The sequence below is a fragment of the Ranitomeya imitator genome, chromosome 2 (genome assembly GCF_032444005.1).
Source record: "Ranitomeya imitator isolate aRanImi1 chromosome 2, aRanImi1.pri, whole genome shotgun sequence".
Lineage (NCBI taxonomy): Eukaryota > Metazoa > Chordata > Amphibia > Anura > Dendrobatidae > Ranitomeya > Ranitomeya imitator.
Genome location: NC_091283.1, coordinates 781988813 through 782002957, shown reverse-complemented (window position 1 = coordinate 782002957; position 14145 = coordinate 781988813).

The following is a 14145-nucleotide window of genomic DNA, read 5'->3' as shown; positions in this document are numbered from 1 at the left end:
CTGACTACCTTGCCTGCCTCAAGATGTACACTGCCCAGCCATGGCTGAGTTTCTTGCTGCAAGTACTTGGCCAGTACTTCCGCAGTGTGTCTGTTGTCGCCCAAACACTTCATTTGTAACGCAACCTGCTGATGCTTACCACTAGCTGTTCGATAATGGGACACCTCGTGTGCAACACTGGCAGCTGTGGATGGAGTGGTCGTGCAACTGCGCTCTGTGGACGAGCTTTCGCTTCTGGAGGAGGAGGAGGAGGGGTGGTGAACGCCTACAGCCAACTGTTTCCCAGACCGTGGACTAGGCAGAATTGTCCCACTATGGCTGTCCCCTGTGGACCCTGCAACCACCACATTAACCCAATGTGCCGTGATGGACACGTAACATCCCTGGCTATGCCTACTGGTCCATGTATCTGTTGTGAAGTGTACCTTTCTACTGACTGATTGCCTCAGTGCATGGACAATGCAGTCTTTGACATGCTCGTGGAGGGCTGGGATGGCTTTTATCGCAAAGAAGTGTCGACTGGGTAGGTCATAGCATGGTACTGCGTAGGCCATCAGGGCTTTGAAAGCTTCGCTTTCAACCAACCAGTAGGGCATCATCTCTAACGAGATTAGTCTAGCAATGTGGGTGTTCAAACCCTGTGTATGCAGATGAGAGGATGAGTACTTTCTTTTCCTAACGAGAGTCTCTTGTAGGGTGAGCTGGACAGGAGAGGTGCATATGGTGGAACTAGCGGTGGTGGTGGTGGTGGTGGACATGGCAGATTGAGAGAGGGTTGGTGATGGTATTCTCTATGTTGGCCTACATACAGTGTTTCCTACCAATAACCTTGTGATTCCATGACTGCTTTGGCCTTGCGACGTTCCCTACACATTTGCTGCTGGTGGTGTCCTAACCGGTGGGCTTACAGTTAGAGAAGCAATGTAGCACTGCTGAATACCTTCATTCTAAGCAGGTGCACCAATGGTTTGGTAGTTAGTCCAAGCTTGGAAGTGCATGCTGGTTAAATGTCTAAGCATGCATGTTGTATTTAAATTTTGCAGATTCTTCCCTCTGCTAAAGGTCTTTGAGAATTTCTTACAGATAACTTTTGACTGATCATTCGGATCTTGGTTAAAAAATTGCCACACTGCACTCTTCCTACTATGGAATACCTTTTCAGGCATTGCACGCTGTGCTACTTTCACCGGATGGCCATGCTGTCCTAAAACTGTTTTTGTTATTGGCCAACGTTTTTGGCCTGATACAGGCCTGCCAGATGACAGCTGTTGCGTTGTAGATGTCTGCTGTGGATCATCCTCCTCCGCTTCTGAGCTACTGGCAGCGGCACCCTCTTCCCCCAATGGCTGCCAATCTGGCTCAACAACTAGGTCATCTATCACCTCCTCTTCAATGTCATATGCACCTTCCTCTGTGTCACCGTGTAAGGTGCTATAGCATTCGGGACGGGGCACCATAGTCTCATCAGGGTCAGATTGTGGCTCAGTACACTGCGAGGGCAATGTAGTGATTTGAGTCAATGGAACAGCATTATAATCTAGCTGTGGCTGTGCATCAGTGCACTCCATGTCCGATTCATCTTGTAATGGGCAGTTAACAATTTCCCATTCTAACCCAGGCATGGTATGTGTAAAGAGCTCCATGGAGTAACCTGTAGTGTCGCCTGACGCATCCTTTACTTTTGATTTGGGTGAAGGGCACAAGGAAATGTCTTGTTCCTGACCGGGAGCATCCACTGAAGACTCGCTGATTTTATATTTGGAACTTTCAGAAGAGGAGGCGAAAGAGCTAGAGGCTGAGTCAGCAAGGAAAGCCAAAACTTTTTCCTGCTGCTCCGGCTTTAAAAGCCATTTTCCTACTCCCAGATAAGGGAGCCTTCGAGGCCTTGTATAGCCAGACGATGACGCTGGCTCAACACCTCCAGCCTTAGTTGCTATTGTGCTTTTGCCACTACCACCAGATGCACCACCACCACCATCAGTACCAGCTGGCAACCTCTGCCCACGGCCTCTTCCACCTGACTTCCTCATTTTTTGGAAAATGTAACCAAAATAACAACCGTTATATGGTACTGTAAAACAAGGTAGAAGGTGTATATAAACGTGTTGAGATTTTAAATCTCCCTTTTTTTTGGGAGACTGAACAAAAAATCAGGCCCTGTGCAAAAAACAACACAATGTAAGTGGCTGAAAGTGGCTGGCTGATATACGACAAACTAACAGGACAGAAGTATATCCACTTTGTGAGAATTTGAATCTCCCTCTTTTTTTTGGGAGACTGATCCACAACTTAGGCCCAGTGTATATAACAACGCAATCTAAGTGGCAGAAAGTGGCTGGCTGATATACGACAAACTAACAGGACAGAAGTATATCCACTTTGTGAGAATTTGAATCTCCCCTTTTTTTTGGGAGATCAAATCACAACTTAGGCCCAATGTATATAACAATGCAATCTAAGTGGCAGAAAGTGGCTGGCTGGCTGATATACAACAAACTATCAGGACTCAAATATATCCACTTTGTGATAATTTGAATCTCACTTTTTTTGGGGGGGAGACTAAACCAAACCTCAGGCCCTGTGCATAAAACAACACAATGTAAGTGGCAGAAAGTGGCTGGAAGGTATATGAAAAAATACAAGGACTGTAGCACAATTTCAATCTCCCTACAATGATCTCAGGACAAGTATGGCAACAATAAAAAGGACTGCTGCACACAAAAATGTGGAAAAATAAACAAGATAACTGTGCAGAAAGGAGCAACAGGATTTTTGCTTTTAAAAAAGCAAAAAAAAAGCGTGCAAACAGCAATGCAGCTATCAGGGAGCCTTATAAGGCAGCCTAATAAGCTACAGAGCTGATGCACAAAAATATAGCCTCCACTGTCCCTGCAAACAAATGGTGGTGTTTGGCAGTGGAAATTGCTACAGCACAAGCAGTTTCGGGGCTTAATCTTCCCTCCCTTATTATATCTCTTCTTCTGATGAAGCTGCGGCAACCTCTCCCTATGCTACGATCGACAGAAGTAAGATGGCGGTCGGCGTGCATGCCCCTTTATAGCCCCTGTGACGCCGCTGTCAATCACTGTCATGCCCTTCTCTAAGATGTTGGGGACCGAGACCTATGTCATCACGCTGCCCACACTCTGCGTCCTTCTTCATTGGCTGAAAAATGGAGCTGAAAGCGTCATACGAAACGTGACTTTGGCGCAAAGATCGCCGACCTCATGGCCGATCTCACACTAGGATCGGGTTGGGTTTCATGAAACCCGACTTTGCAGAAAGTCGTCGATTTTTGAATTTGTCTGATCGTTTCGCTCAACCCTACCGGCTAGGATTGTCAGTAACCTTACATGTTACTTCTGGTCACAGCCCTGTGCTTCCCAAACTGTCACACAGATGACATTGTGTAAACCATCAGCTGTGACCAGTGATGAAGAGGTTACCGCCAGTCACTGGTGGTGGGTGATGAGTACAATGCTCATTAGCATACCTCTGGTCTCTGATAGCATTAAGAGCAGGTGTAAGCTGACTAGAGTATTCACCACCCTGGTAGTCAAGACCCTGGAGAATTTCTGATGCTGGGGGCACTGTAAACTTATTTCTCAGCGCCATTAAAAACGGGCACTGCGGAATAAGTACCCTTAACTGCTGCTGTTAAAAAGCATATCGGTGGTCATTAAGGGGTAAAGTTGGAAGTGCCCACACATGAAAGCTTGTTGATTGGCTGTGAGTTCTATCCTCTGCTTGCTGTATGCTGTAAGCACCATGTCCACTGCTTGTTGTGTTCATACTTCCTAGCTGCATGCTTAGGGTGGCTGCCCATCTTTATTCTTAAAAAGAGTGTGTGCATTCCTAATGTGTCCCAAGCCTAATACTAATTGGCACTTGATACTTAAGGCACCACCACCATTTTGAAGGTGCCTGAGCAACATTCTCTTTCAGTCTGTGTGCAACTACTGAGTTGCCAGATCCTGTTCTGTTTCTGCTCTTGCCTGTTCCTGTTTCTCTCTCCCTTGCGGCTGAATACCAAGGCCTGAACCCTGAATCTGTACCTGTGTATGACCTTTCCTGTTTTGGCCACCCTGGGGTATGAGTACCCAGACCTGAATCCTGAACCTGTACCTGTGTCTGTCCTTGTCTGAATTAGGACCTATGCCTGAAACTGTTTGCTTTCAAGTCTGAATCTTTCACTAACCTGCTGTGTCTGTCCCTGTTCACATTCCTTAAACCTGCAGTGTCTAATCCTGTTTCTATCTCTAAAGAACTGTAGTGTCTGTACCGATACTTATCTAAAAAATCTGCAGTATCTGAATCACTATCTCTATCCTGTTGTCTCTATGCAACGTTAGTGATTTTTGTGTACACTTACTACATCAATGTAAGCAGTAGCACCCAATGTGTATCTGGTCCTGTCTGTCCTTCTTGTACCAGGCCTTGTATTGGTCTACTGTGAATTTGATCCTGTTTGTCCTATGTGTACTTGTCCTAGTAATTGCCCTATGCTTGACTGCGTCTGTGGCTTCCTGCTTGATCACATCTGTGGTTTCCTGCTTGACCATGTCTGCAGCTCTGCTCCTGACTATGTTTGAAGCTCTGCACCTGTCCCACCTGTCACTGCACCTGTCAGAACCTGCGGTTCTGCTCCTGCCAGCCTATGAGGCTTTGCTCCTGTCAGCACCTGTAGCTATTCCCTTTTCACACCTGTGGCTCTGCACCTGTCTGCACCTGTGGCTCTACTCCTGACCACAACTGGGACTCCTTTTCTAAACTTATATCCATCTCTATCATACCTGCAATCCTATCCGATGGACAAATTCATTTGAGACACTCAATACCAACTATATACAATGTACATGTGTGGATAAAATGCAAAATAAGGCGATTGACTAGATCTCCAGATAAAAGATCCGCATCCACACAAAAGAAAATGTAATGCTACTAAAACAAAAATCCAAGTCTGCCGCAGATAAGATATAAGAACTCACCATATGAAGGAGCAAATACTGCCACGAACACATGGATAAGCTGATAAGGGTACTAGATATTAAATACAGACCCGGCAAGACACTGATTGTGCGGCCATAGATAGGGGGAGCTTGTGGTGTGGTGCCCTTCCAAAAAACTTTCTAGCTCTTTTTCTAAACTTGTTCCTATATAGAATCATAGAATGGTAGAGCTGGAAGGCACCTCCTGGGTCATCTGGTCCAACCCCCTGCTCATATCTAATCTGTGTCACCTCCCATTTAGTTTCATCCCATTGCTTCTAGTCTTTCCTAGTGCAAATGAGAATAAAGATGATCCTTCTACAATGTGACAGCCCTTGAGATATTTGTAGACAGCTTTTAAGACTCTTCTCAGTCTTCTTTTTTGCAAGCTACACATTCCCAAATCCTGTAACCGTTCCTCATAGGACATGATTTGCAGAGCGGTCACCATTCTTGTCGCTCTTCTCTGAACTTGCTCCAGTTTGTTGATGTCTTTTTTAAAATGTGATGCCCAAAATTGGACACAGAATGCCAGAGGTCTGACCAAAGAGGACAAAAAGGCAATAATGACTTCACACAATCTAGACTGTATGCTTCTGTTGATACATCCCAGTATGGCATTTGCCTTTTTTGCTGCTACATCACACTGTTGACTCATGTTCAGTTTATTATCTATCAGTATACCCAAGTCTTTTTCAAATGTGCTATTGCTTAGCCCTATTCCTCCCATTCGGTATATGCTTTTTTCATTTTTATTGCCCAAATGTAGTACTCAGCATTTTTCCTTTTTAAAAACTATTCTGTTTGTTGCTGCCCACTGCTCCAGTTTATTTATATCTTTTTGAATCCTCTCTCTTCTCTAGTATTAGCTATCCCTCCTAGCTTTGTGTCATCTGCAAATTTAATCAGTCTACCCTCAATTCCTTCATCTAATTCATTGATAAAGATGTTTAACAATACAGGGCCCAGGACAGAACCTTGTGGTACCCCACTTGAGACATTCTTCCAACTGGATGTGCAGCCATTTATGAACCCTCTTTGGGTCCGATCACTAAGCCAGTTATGAATCCACCTAACAGTTGCCTTGTCCATTCCATACATTTTTTAAATAAGGATGGTGTGAGATACTTTGTTAAATGCTTTGCTGAAGTCAAGATATACTATATCTACAGCATTTCCCTGATCCACCCAGTCAGTGATTCTGTCATAGAAGGAAATTAAGTTAGTCTGATAGGACTTATTAGTTACAAACCCATGTTGACTCTGGTTAATCACTTCATTCTTATCTAGGTACTTACATACATGTTGTTTAATAATTTATTCAAAGATCTTTCCTGGTATAGAAGTCAGACTCACCGACCTATAGTTCCCTGGGTCCACCTTCTGCCCTTTATTTAAGATAGGAACAACATTTGCTCTTCTCCAGTCTTCTGGGACTTCTCCTATTCTCCAAGAATTTTCAAAGATTATGGAGAGTGGTTCAGAAATTTCTTCTGCTTTCTCCTTCAGTACTCAGGGGTGTAATTCATCTGGACCTGGAGACTTTTATTTAAAATTCATTTATTAAACAACAACAAAATTAAGACATACATGGTTGGCGTATATTCAGATCAGAATGTATACACTCATCATAATATCTATGAAGAAAACAGTAAAAGTAGCTCAAGATATTACAGTATGTCTAAAGTAATTACTTAAAACCCTAAAACAATCCTACTGCCATAACAATCTCCATCTCTTTAATAATTCAATATTAGAACATAGTGCGAGCCAATGCAAAATCCACCTTAAGCTCTATCAAACTGGAGCTAGGCCATTACCCATATCATGGGTGAGGTACGTCGAGTTCCATACATTCCAAATTTTATTAAATTTCCCAAAACAGCCCCATATCTGGTATAAAGTTCATTCATAAGGTATAATGGAGTTTACCAACTCCATCCAGGCTCTGAGAGATGGATGTGTGTTGTCCATCCAACGTAAGGCTATCATTTTCCTTGCTAAGACAAGTGTCTCTCTCAAAATAATTTGAACATGATGTCCCCATATCTCTTCCTCCAAGACTCCAAATAAACATACTAATGGATTCAAAGGAATGGGAATGTGTAGAAGAGATGACAACAATGAAGTCACCTCTTTCCAGAAAGATAGGATAATTGGACAACCCCATACCATGTGTATAAAATCTGCATCCATTGTATGGCATCTGAGGCCACCCTATTTTGAACAATCATAACGGGGTTAAGTATGATTGGTGTATCATATACATTTGGATCATTTCATTGTTAGACAAAGGGGATACCTTGGTTGAGACTCAAGAATTGTTTCCCAGTCCTCATCTTGAAGATCAGGAACCAGGTGTTTCCATTTTTCTTTAATTGGTAGTAAAGCAGAATCAGCGCCCGTGGATAACATATATGCATATAGTGCAGAGATAAGACCACGGGGTCCCTGTGATTTAAGGATCCCTATCAATGGGAAGGATGGTATTTGTTGCGTCTAGTGTTGAGCTATACCTTCCGATATTTGAAAGTATCGGTATCGGATGGTATCGGCCGATACCGGCAAAATATCGGATCTCGCCGATACCGAGTTCCGATACCAATACAAGTCAATGGGACACAAATATCGGAAGGTATTCCTCGATGGCTCCCAGGGTCTGAAGGAGAGGAAACTCTCCTTCAGGCCCTGGGATCCATATTAATGTAAAAAATAAAGAATAAAAATAAAAAATATGGCTATACTCACCCCTCCGAAGGACCCTGGCTGTCACAGCTGCAAGCGTCCGCCTCCGTTCATGAGAATTGCAGAGAGTGAAGGACCTTCGATGATGTCGCGGTCAGGTCATCGAAGGTCCTTCACTCACTACATTCTCAGGAACGGAGGCAGACGCTCGCAGCGGTGACAGCCAGGGTTCTTCGGAGGGGTGAGTATAGCCATATTTTTTATTTTTATTCTTTATTTTTTACATTAATATGGATCCCAGGGCCTGAAGGAGAGTTTCCTCTCCTCCAGACCCTTGGAACAATACGCACCGCACACTCTGATACCGATTTCCGATATCACAAAAATATCGGATCTCGGTATCGGAATTCCGATACAGCAAATATCGGCCGATACTCGATACTTGCAGTATTGGAATGCTCAACACTAGTTGCGCCACATTTGTACTGTGCATATGTGATTGGATCGCTGTCCTAAGCTGCAAATAGCAAAAAAAATGGGATTTAGGGACATTATATTTAATTTGCATTTGTTCAAAAGACATCAAAATGCCCTGTTCATAAAAATCATTAATTGAAGAAGCACCATATGACATCCAGAACTGAGCGGATGGATGATTAAATAATCCTGGAAAATATTCATTATTCCATAATAGAATTTCGGCTACAATTCCATCAAAGTGGATTACTCTTTTTACCTGTTTCCAAATCAATCATGCCAACTGGAGTAAAGGTACCTTCACACTAAACGATATCGCTAGCGATCCATGACGTTGCAGCGTCCTGGCTAGCGATATCGTTTAGTTTGACACGCAGCAGCGATCAGAATCCTGCTGTGATGTCGTTGGTCGGGGCTAGAAGGCCAGAACTTTCTTTGGTCTCTGGCTCTCCCGCTGACATCGCTGAATCGGCGTGTGTGACACCGATTCAGTGATATCTTCGCTGGTAACCAGGGTAAACATTGGGTTATTAAGCGCAGGGCCGCGCTTAGTAACCCGATGTTTACCCTGGTTACCATCCTAAAAGTAAAAAAAACAAACGCTTAATACTTACCTTCGGCTGTCTGTCCCCGGCGCTCTGCTTTCCTGCACTCACTGTGAGCACAGCGGCCAGAAAGCAGAGCGGTGACGTCACCGCTCTGCTTTCCGGCCGTTGTGCTCACAGCCAGAGCAGAGAAGCACAGCGCCGGGGACAGACAGCCGAAGGTAAGTATGAAGCGTTTTTTTTACTTTTAGGATGGTAACCAGGGGGAGAGCCAGCGACCAAAGAAAGTTCTGGCCTTCTAGCCCCGACCAACGACATCAAGAGCAGGATTCTGATCGCTGCTGCGTGTCAAACTGAACGATATCGCTAGCGAGGATGCTGCAACGTCACGGATCGCTAGCGATATCGTTTAGTGTGAAGGTACAGAAAAAAGTCTGGTAGTGTCGCTCCTCCCATTTGTTTAGATCTATGTAGGGTAGATAACTTAAGTTTAGGTCCAGCTTTCCCCCATATAACGGACGACGTTAGAGAATTTAAGCTCGAGAAAAAGGATTTAGGAACCGGTGCTGCACTATGTTGGAGGGAATAATTGGGCTTCGGAATTAGTATCATTTTAACCAAATTTATGCGTCCAGAAACACAATGATAGTTTACTCCAAATATTGAACTTCTGCTTGACTAGGTCTAGCAACGGGAAAATATTAAGTTGTAGATCAAGTCTACTGCATCTATATATATAATTGTCTAAGGGGTACTTCCGTCTTTCTGTCTGCAACTTCCATAATGGAAATCCCGCGTCGCTGATTGGTCTCGCCAGCTGCCTGTCATGGCTGCTGCGACCAATCAGCGACAGGCACAGTCCGATTAGTCCCTACCTACTCCCCTGCAGTCAGTGCCCGGCGCCCACATACTCCCCTCCAGTCACCACTCACAGAGGGTAATGCCAGCGGTAATGGACTGCATTATGCCGCGGGTAACGCACTCTGTTACTGCTGCTATTAACCCAGTGTGTCCCCAACTTTTTACTATTGATGCTGCCTATGCAGCATCAATAGTGAAAAGATGTAATGTTAATGTTAAGATGTAATGTTAGTGAAAAGATGTAATGTTAAAAATAATAAAAAAAACAAAAAACCTGATATTCACAAATTCCGTAGTCTGTCGAGCCGAGCGCAGCCTCCGCTGGGTAATTTCGCAGTGCATCCTGGGAACGGAAGATGGCAGCAGCCGCACGCGCATTGCCAGAGCTTTGCTGGATTGGATCCCGGTGGGTGAGTATATAACTATTTTTTATTTTAATTATTTTTTTAACAGGGATATGGTGCCCACATTGCTATATACTACGTGGGCTGTGTTATATACCACTTGGCTGCTATATACTACCTGGCCAGTGTTACATACTATGTGGGCTGTGTGGGCTGTGTTATGTACTGCGTGGGCTGTGCTATATATTACGTAGCCAGTGATGTATACTGCATGGGCTGTGTTATATATTACATGGCCAGTGTTATATACTGCTTGGGCTGTGTTATATACCGCGTGGCTGCTATATACTACCTGGCCAGTGTTAGATACTATGTGGGCTGTGTTATGTACTGCTTGGGCTGTGCTATATATTACGTGGCCAGTGTTATATACTGCATGAGCTGTGCTATATATTATGTGGCCAGTGTTATATACTGCGTGGCCTGTGTTATATACTACATCGCCTGTGTTATATTATGTGTGGCTGCTATATACTGCGTGGGCTGTGTTATATAGTACGTGGGCTGTGTTATATACTGTTTGGGCTGTGTTATATACTGCGTGGCCACTGTTATATATTGCGTGGCCTGTATTAACGCATCAGGTATTCTATTATATATGTATGTATGTATGTATATAGCAGTCACAATATATAGCACAGGCCACGCAGCATTTGTCTGCTATATACTACATGGCTCCTTTATACTACGTGGCCTGTGCCATATACTATGTGGCTGCTATATACATACATATTCTAGAATACCTGATGCGTTAGAATCGGGCCACCATCTAGTTTTGATATAATAATTCCCAAGTATTTAAAATTAGATACAACCGGTAATGGGGATAACATTTCAAGATGATCTGTTGGAACATGGGAGAGAGGCATTAAAGCAGATTTATCCCAATTAATGTATAACCCGGAGTGCTTACTAAATCCATCTATACTGGTGATCACATGTGGCAGCGTCTCCTCTACTTCATCCATAAATACTACCAAATCATCATCATATAAACCAATAATATCTGTGTGGTCTGCTATTCTAATGCCCTGAATAGCTGGAGTGGATCTTGTCATGCAGCTGCAGTGCAGTACAGTGTAACCTCCACCAGGGGGAGCCTGGTAGGGAAGCCAGACTGCACACACAGAGCAACTGAACAGACGCCACCTAGTGGCGAGAGCGAGGTAAGGAAAACCAAGTCAGAGCACAACAGTACAAAAGGATTTAGACAGAATAGATAGTCAGGACATAGCAAGGGATCAGAAAACCAGGACGGGCAAAATACGGTACGATAGGGACAAACTGAAACAGAGTAAAAAAGCAAAGCCAAGAGATCAGAACCAGGGAATCAAGCAGATATACAGACAAACAAAGAGACACTGGGAAAGGGCAGGCAGGGGGAGATAACAGACACAGGACAAGTTAGGGTTCACAGTAGGAAAAATCAAGGGCTTCCAGAGTCAGGTTCACACGCCAAAGACAGAGCAATAGTTGACACCACCCTTTGGATATCTGGAAGCTAAATAGCAAACCCGAGCCCAGAATGAGGCAGAGCAAAGTTAACCCTTGACATGATCCACCCAGAGAAAGAGCAGACAAGACAAAACACCGGAACGGATCATGACAGATCTCATATGTATCGCTAGTGCTTCAATCGCAAGGGCAAAGAGGGCCGGAGAAAGAGGGCAACCCTGACGTGTTCCCTTTCCAAGGAGAGTGTTTCAGATACAGAATTATTGATAATTAACCAGGCTTTTGGTTTCAAGTATATTGCGGAAATCCATTTTTTAAATTTAGGACCAAATCAATACCTTGGTAGACATGCAAATAGGAAAGGTCATTCAAGAGAGTCAAAAGCCTTGGCCGCGTCCAGTGAGGCCATGGCCCTCTTATTATCTAATACCAATGAACTATTTTGGGCTATTGACTGAACTCTCCTGATATTAATAGACATACTCTTACCTGGCATAAATCCAGTCTGGTATGGGTGTATTATGTCCAATATTACCGTATTTAACCTAGTGGCCAGAATTTCAGTAAAAATTTTGTAGTCCACATTTACTAATGAAATGGGACGATATGATCCACACTCCAGAGGGTCCTTCCCACCTTTTTTTTAAAACTATAATAGTTGCTTCATAATAGGAGTCTGGTAAGGAGCCCCCCTTCCAAATCCCCTGAAATACTTTCAAAAGAATTGGCGCTAGAATGTCTCGATATTTCTTATACAATTCTATGGGAAATCCATCTGGACAGGATGCTTTTCCAGAAGCCAAATCTGCTATGGCCACATTTATCTCTTCAAGAGTAAAATCTGCATCTAAGAAAGCTTGTTGTGTGGGACTCAGAGTAGGGAATTCTATGTCTGATAAATAATTTAGGCAGTCCAAAGTATCAAAGTCCCCCTGGAGCTGTATAATTCTTTATAACAGTCATGAAAGCATTGAAGTATGCCTTATGTCAAAGTAACTATTGAACCATCTGGTTCCCAGATTTTAAGTATAGTGTTAGATGCGTTATGTTGGCGCACCATAAATGCTAGAAGTTTACTAGACTGGTTTCCTAGTTCAAAATAAGCCTGTCGAGTAAAAAACAGCTTACGCTCAGATTTAGTGTCAGTATATTGGCCATGTAGTCTATGAGAGAGTAACCATTCAGCTCTGTTTGCACTTGTTTGATAAACTATGTAGGCTGCTTCCGAGTCTCTCAGACGACTCTCCATATCATCATCCTCCTGTGAGGTCTTATGTTTAATATATGAGATTGTAGAGGATAAACAACCCCTCCGGTATGCTTTAGGAGCATCCCAAAAAATATTAATATTGTGTGGCTAAGGGTGGGGCAGTCCAGTTGATCTGTAATCCTGTCATTGGGCCCTATCAGTTTCAGCCAAATCTAAGTTTAAGAATTACCAGGCTATGATCCGAAATACCCCTACTCCCGTGTTTCACCTCCCCCACCCATATCGCCAAATTACTGGATCCAAATATGTAATCTAACCGAGACAGAGTGCGTCTAACGGATGAATGACATGTAAATTCTCTGACATCTGGATGGTGCATTCTCCAGTACCTTCCATAAGTAATGATAGCTGAGACTGAGAAGAAGTCACCTCCGAGACCACGCTGACCAATCTGAGCCTATCCAAGTAATCATCCATAACCAAATTGAAATCTCCCATGCACATAACATGTGCTTCTGGATGATTTAAAGAAAAGCTCATCGCCTTTTTAATGACTGACATATGAGCCGAGGGGATTATATATACACATTATAACATAATCTTTCAAGTTCACCATCGCATGTACAAATATGAAGCGTCCCTCTGGATCTCTCCGAACCTCTCCAACCTCCCATCTAACATCTTTGTGGATTAACAAAGAAACCCCTCTAGAGTAACTAGTGTGGAATGCATATATAGACCACTGCACCCAAGGCTTTTGCACGTAACGAGTTGAGTCCCTGGTCAGATGTGTCTCAACCAGAACTATAACATGAGGATGATAGCGGCGTATCTGAGAAAATACTTTAACCCTCTTTCTAGGTGTTCCGAGACCTCTCACATTCCAGGTCATACATATAAAAAAGGGTCTCGGTGGATCACCCGGAGGAAGAGGCCTTGTAGGAATGCTCTGTGCCCTCTCCACAGAAAAAGTTGAGGAGAAATTCATCCCCTCTTGATCCTCTCCCTCCTCACTATCAAAAGTATGGTTTTTCCACTGGCCTGTAGATTTGACCCCAGATGAGCTGTCTTTATGCGGTCGCAGGTTATCAGAGGGGTCAGATCGCAAATATTTTTTCAGTTTTTCAGATGCACTCAATTTTCTTGAGCGGTGCATAGTTAATGTCTTGAGATTGCAATAGGTAACACTATAGTAGATTATAGACAGAATTAGCCTGCCGTGCCAGCGTATAGTGGAATAAACAACTGCGTTCAAAGCCGCTATATTGCTTGCAAGCTCTTTGCAAAACAGTGGCCTGCAGAGTCAGTAAGTTGTTGCAACAGTTACAATTATGGCATCAGGGGAGGGGAGGGCCAGGGAAGCAAGGCTGAGAGCCAAGAGAGTTCAGCATGCAATGTAGCATACACCACTGCTGATTTATCTCTATCCAATGCAGTCCCTTCCTCTAGGCAGCATAATAAGAGATTACAGTAATCCCAGCGTGATAAGTAATGAGCTGGATCACCAGCTAGTTCAGCCT